Source organism: Piliocolobus tephrosceles, chromosome 2 (assembly GCF_002776525.5).
Source record: "Piliocolobus tephrosceles isolate RC106 chromosome 2, ASM277652v3, whole genome shotgun sequence".
Taxonomy (NCBI): Eukaryota; Metazoa; Chordata; class Mammalia; order Primates; family Cercopithecidae; genus Piliocolobus; species Piliocolobus tephrosceles.
Window position 1 is genome coordinate 63,246,814 of NC_045435.1, and position 6,096 is coordinate 63,252,909.

The following is a 6,096-nucleotide window of genomic DNA, read 5'->3' on the forward strand; positions in this document are numbered from 1 at the left end:
TCCCAGAGGGCGTGGCTCCAGGGTTGACTCCGCCCCCGGGGCCTCCTCCTGCTGGGGAGCCGGGGCTCCACTGGGGGCGACTTCCTTGTTTGTATGAACGGAGAGAAAAGAAAGAACTGAAAGAGACCGAGGGCTAAAGCGAGAGGGGTCTGTGGAAGAGACCTCTCGGCGGAGAGCGGTCCACGCCAACATGATCATTTTTAAGAAAACTAAGATAAGTGCTTTGGAAAGATAATTTGCTAACAAAATTTGCTGTTAAATGGCTTTGAAGTGCTTTTAGGTTCATTCTCCTTTGGCAGACACTGTTGACTGGGTAACTCCACACCTTTTTCCTACCCTTTTCTTCCTGATCTGCTTCTGCTATAGATGCTGGAAAGCTAAGTGCATGAATTCCCAAGCTGTCTTTGTGACTGGATATGTCTATGACCCACTTCTGACTAAAGAGTAGCTAAAAATCTGATGGGGAAGGGGGCAGTCTGATAAAAATTGCTGTCCTGATATAGTGGACAAATGTACTTCAGCTTTTTCCTGCCTTGAATATAGATGTAATAATACCCAGAGGTGCAGCAACCATTTTGTGATCATGAGGCTGCAAGCCAACATTGAAGACTAATAGAATGGAAAGAGAGACAATGCTTGGGTCTTTTGTGGAATCACAGAGTCACAGCATTGATGTTGGAATGTCTCCCTTTAGACTATTTGATGTCCTCGGCCGGGCGCGGTGGCTCACACTTGTAATGTTCCTAACTCCCCTAAAGATGTTTCTTGGGGCTGGGTGAAGTGGCTTACACCTGTAATCCCAACACTTTGGGAGGCTGAGGGGGGCAGATCAACTTGGGATCAGGAGTTCAAGACCATCCTGGCCAACATGGCGAAACCCCATTTCTACTAAAAATACAAAAATCAGTCGGGTGTCATGGAGGGCGCCTGTAATCCCAGCTACTCGGGAGGCTGAGGCAGGAGAATCGCTTGATACCGGAAGGCAGAGGCTGCAGTGAGCTAAGGTCGTGCCTCTGCACTCCAGCCTGCATGACAGAGCACGACACTCACAGGATCTATTTATGAGAAATACTAAGTTAAGACAAAGCATATTAACAATAGTCACTTCCATTGATTGAGGCTTTAAATATGGGTTTTGAACTTAAACTTGAGAAATGGTGTGCCAGGCAGCTCACATGCATTATCTCACTCACCTTTACAACAATTCCACAAGGGAGCAGCTATGTTATTATCGTCAGGTAAAAAGTTGAGGTTGGCTGGGTGCAGTGGCTCATGCCTGTAATTCTAGCACTTTGGAGGATGAGACAGGTGGATCACTTGAGTGAGGAGTTTGAGACCAGCCTGGGCAAAATACCGTCTCTACAAAAAAGCATAAAAACTAGCCAGAAGTGGTGGTATATGTCTATGGTCCCAGCTACTTGGGAGGCTGAAGTAGGAAGATCACTTGACTCTGGAAAGCAGAGGTTGTAGTGAGCCACGATCACGTTACTGCGCTTCAGCCTGGGTAACAGAACAAAAACAACAACAAAGTTGAGGATCAGAGAAGCTAAGTAATTTGTTCAACTACACACAGCTAAGAAATGGCAGACATCAACGGATGAATGGATAGGATAAACAAATCGTTCATCCACACACATACATGCACATTCACATGCACACAGGAATATTATTAAAGTCTTAAAGGAACGAAGTACTGATACGTGCTACAAAATGGCTGAACCTCAAGAACATCATGCTAAGTGAAAAACCCAACACAAGAGGCCACATGTTGTACAATTACATTTATATGAAATATCCAGACAGATGAATCGATGGGCACAGAACTGAAATAGGCAGTTGCCAGGGGCTGGGGGAGAGAGGGAATGGGGAGAACGTGCTTGATGAATGAGTTCACTTTGGGGTGATGGAAATGTTTTGGAACTGAGTAGAGGTTGTGCTTACAAACCATTGTGAGTACACTCAATGCCACTGAATTGTTCACTTTAAAACGGTTAATTTTATGATATGTGAACTTCCTGCTCAATAATTACTTTATGGCAGAGCTGGGAGTTTAAGCTAGGTGACTCTAACCAAGAAACTCTGATGTCAGTGATTCCCCAAAGTGCAATCAGCAGTGCAGCATCACTTGGGAAGCTGCTAGAAATTCTCATTATTAGGCCTCACCTCAGATCTACAGAATCAGAAGCTCTGGAGGTGGGGCTTACCCATCAGTGTTTTCACAGACCCCCCAAGCGACTCAGATGAGCTGAAGTCTGAGGAGAACCGCCCAGAAATCAACATGAGTCTTATTCTCCATCACACTCAGCCAATCTCAACCCATACATTTCATGTGGAAATAAAGTATTTGTGGTTTCCTTGATATTAGGACTTCAAGGGCTCATGTGGGTGTGAGTTTGTGTGTGTTGAACTCATCACACGCACCCAAGTTTAGCAGCCAAGGTGGGATCAGGATGCCCTTTCTTTCAAGGTGTATGGACGCCCCCCGCAAGCACAGTGCAGAGAGCTGGGCTGGATCACCTTGGCAGGGGAGAGGCCTTGGCAGGCCTGATGCATCCATCTTCACCTGACTGTCAGGAGGTCTGGGTGGGGCGGGGCGCCTGTTCACCAGACCAGCTGAGCCCAAACCGGCAAATGTTTCCCCGTGATAAAACAGGAGGAGATTCAGGGGCCATGCCAAAAATAAATCTCCTAAATATCCCCAGGCTCCACTGCCTTCCAAATCTGTCCTTTTTTCAGTACCCAGTGAATTACTAACAAAAGCAGTTAGGTGGAGAATTGAAATTATGTTCATTTTTATACTGGGTTTAGAGCTTAAACTTGGGTTTAGAGCTTAAACTGGGTTTAGAGCTTAAACTGGGTTTAGAGCTTAAACTTAAACATTAGTTCAATTCCAGGGACAAAACTCTTGAAAGTAGCAGCTCATTTTAAAAACAAATTCCAATGAAACAGCCAAAATACCCCAACCTAGCACATGGGATTCCCTTTTCAGTCCCTTTCAGGAACTAATGGAGCATTAGTTCCTGAAGATGTTACTAGGCATGTCTGGAAAAAGGGCGGGCGTGGTGGACAATTGAACTTGGGAAATGGTGTTTCCTCTACCCACCTTCTAGAGAGTCACAGTGCACATTCGTGTATTAAAGGCTCTGAGAGATCCTGCAGCACAAAACCCTGCTTCACTGTGTCCAACTCAGGCTGTCACAAACTCCAAACTTACTTAAGAGGCAGCAGAGCCCAGCAGTTAAATGCGAGCTCTGGAACCAGCATTTGGGTTCATAATCTGACTCAGCCCCTGGCTGTGTGACTACAGGGAAGTTAGTCGCCCTCTCTGTACTTCAGTTTCCTCATTGATAGATGAAGATGAAAACTGACCAAGTTCAAAGGGACCTTATGAGGACAGCTGAGTTAACGCAGATACAGCAAATACAAGGCCTTATACCACTTAGCACATATTCAGTCCATGTTAGATGTGTGTTACATTTTTAAAAATCACTTAATCGGGATGGGGCGCAGTGGCTCATGCCTGTAATCCCAGCACTTTGGCCTATAATCCCGGCACTCTGGAAGACCGAGGCAGGCAGCTCATGAAGTCAGGAGTTCGAGACCAGCCTGGCCAACATAGTGAAACCCCGTCTCTACAAAAAATACAAAAATTAGCCAGGTGTGGTGGTGCATGCCTGTAGTCCCAGCTACTCGGGAGGCTGAGGCAGGAGAACCGCTTGAACCCAGGAGGTGGAGGTTGCAGTGAGCCGGGACTGCACCACTGCACTCCAGCTCGGGCGACAGAGTGAGACTTCGCCTCAAAAAAAAAAAAAAATTACGTATCGGTTTAATACAACATCTTGCCGAGCCTCGTCCACTGAGCACATTTTTGGAAATGTAAAAAATATGACCTTACGTTTGTCTGAAACACAAAGAAAAGGACAATGGGCTGTTCCTATTAAAAGGAAAAAGTTTAGAACCAACGGTTCTTTTTAAAGCCTAACTAGATACTGACTGAGCAGCAAGTGTGGATTCATCATTCTGCTGGGAGCCCTCTACCTATATACCTGCTCTTCCGTTTTTCCCTAGATTTCCCCTGGATATAGATTCCTTTTGGAATGGTCTCCAAATATGTAGATAGAAACAACAGAGAGGGGCCGGGCACGGTGGCTCATGCCTGTAATCCCAGCACTTTAGGAGGCCGAGGAGGGCACATCACTTGAGGTCAGGAGTTCGAGACCAGCCTGGTCAACATGGCAAAATCCCATCTCTACTAAAAATACAAAAATTAGCTGGGCGTGGTGGTGTGCACCTGTAATCCCAGCTATTGGGGAAGCTGAGGCAGAATTGCTTAAACTTGGGAGGCAGAGGTTGCAGTGAGCCGAGATTGCACTACTGCACTCCAGCCTGGGTGAGAGACCAAGACTCTGTTTCCAAAAATAAAATAAAATAAGCCAGGCATGGTGGCTCACACCTGTAATCCCAGCACTTTGAGAGGCCAAGGCAGGTGAATCACCTGAGATTGGGAGTTCAACATCAGCCTGGCCCACGAAACCCCATCTCTACTAAAAATACAAAAAAATTAGCTGGGCATAGTGGCGAGGGCCTGTAATCCCAGCTACTCAGGAGGCTGAGGCAGGAGCATCACTTGAACCTGGGAGATGGAGGTTGCAGTGAGCCAAGATCACACCAGTGCACTTCAGCCTGGGTGACAGAGCAAGACTCCATCTCAAATAAACAAATAAATAATAAAATAAAATAAAATAAACAGGGGAAAAGACGTGTTAGTGGTTTTTCCCAATTCTGCCATCTAAGAAAAATGAGTAATTAGCTGGGCGTGGTGGCAGGTGCCTATAGTCCCAGCTACTCGGGAGGCTGAGGCAGGAGAATGGCATGAACCCAGGAGGTGGAGCTTGCAGTGAGCTGAGATTGCACCACTGCACTCCAGCCTGGGCTACAGAGGGAGACTCTGTCTCAAAAAAAAAGAAAAAGAAAAAGAAAAAGAAAAATGAGTAATGCTGACTAGGATCTTAAGAGATTCATCAATGTCTTTGAATGAATTCAAAACATACTTATTGAACTTTTGTTATGTGCTAGGCACCATCCTAGGACTGGGATTATGGTAGGGAGCAAAACAGACGATGCCCAGCTTACATGGAACTGTCAAAATGATTGACTCTGGGCTCTACATTAGCCAGAGAGAGAGAGGCGGATGGTTGTGTGAATATTCATTATTAAATGCTTATTATGCACTGGTCTTGTGTTAAGCATTTTATGTGTATTATCTTATTGAGTCTTCATAATAACCCTAGGCAGGCATGACTATCTCCACCTAATAGATATGAATTGAGATTCAGAGAGTTAAAGCCTTTTGCCCAAAGTCACACAGCTGGTGGAGAGCAGTGCTGGAACAGGATTGATTGACTTTAGGTAGTTTGACTCCAGAGCCACATTCCACCACACCACAGCTTTCAAGAAAAAAGAAGATATGGAAATGTCTTGCCTTCACTTCTTTCCTTTCTCGCTTCAGTGTCTTGATTCCACAAAAAACAAAGATATAACAGGGATAATTGAACATCCTCTGGATTATTTTACATTCTTGCAATGATCCTGCATTGCTGGAAAAAAAATATTTTTGGTTTTTTTCCTCAGAGGAGGAATAAAGCTAGTTGTAAAAATGCAGGCCAGGCCAGGTGCAGTGGCACACGCCTATAATCCCAGCACTTTGGCAGCTGGATCACTTGAGGTCAGGAGTTCAGGACCACCCTGGCCAACATGGTGAAACCTTGTCACTCCTACAGTCACAAAAATTAGCCAGGCATGGTGGCAGGCACCTGTAATCCCAGCTACTCGGGAGGCTGAAGTGGGAGGATTTGCCTGAGCTCGGGAGGCTGAGGCTTCAGTGAGCTGAGACTGTGTCATTGCACTCCAGCCTGGGCAACAGAGTGAGACTCCATATCACAAAAAAAAAAAAAAAAAATGCAGGCCATCTAGAAAGGCATTCGTGTCATTCACTCAGTAAAGCTCTGGACTGCTGTTTGGTGGCACATAGAGCAGATACAGAGGAGGCACACCGGCATCGTCCCTGCCTTCTTGGAACTGAGAATTGAGCAGGGG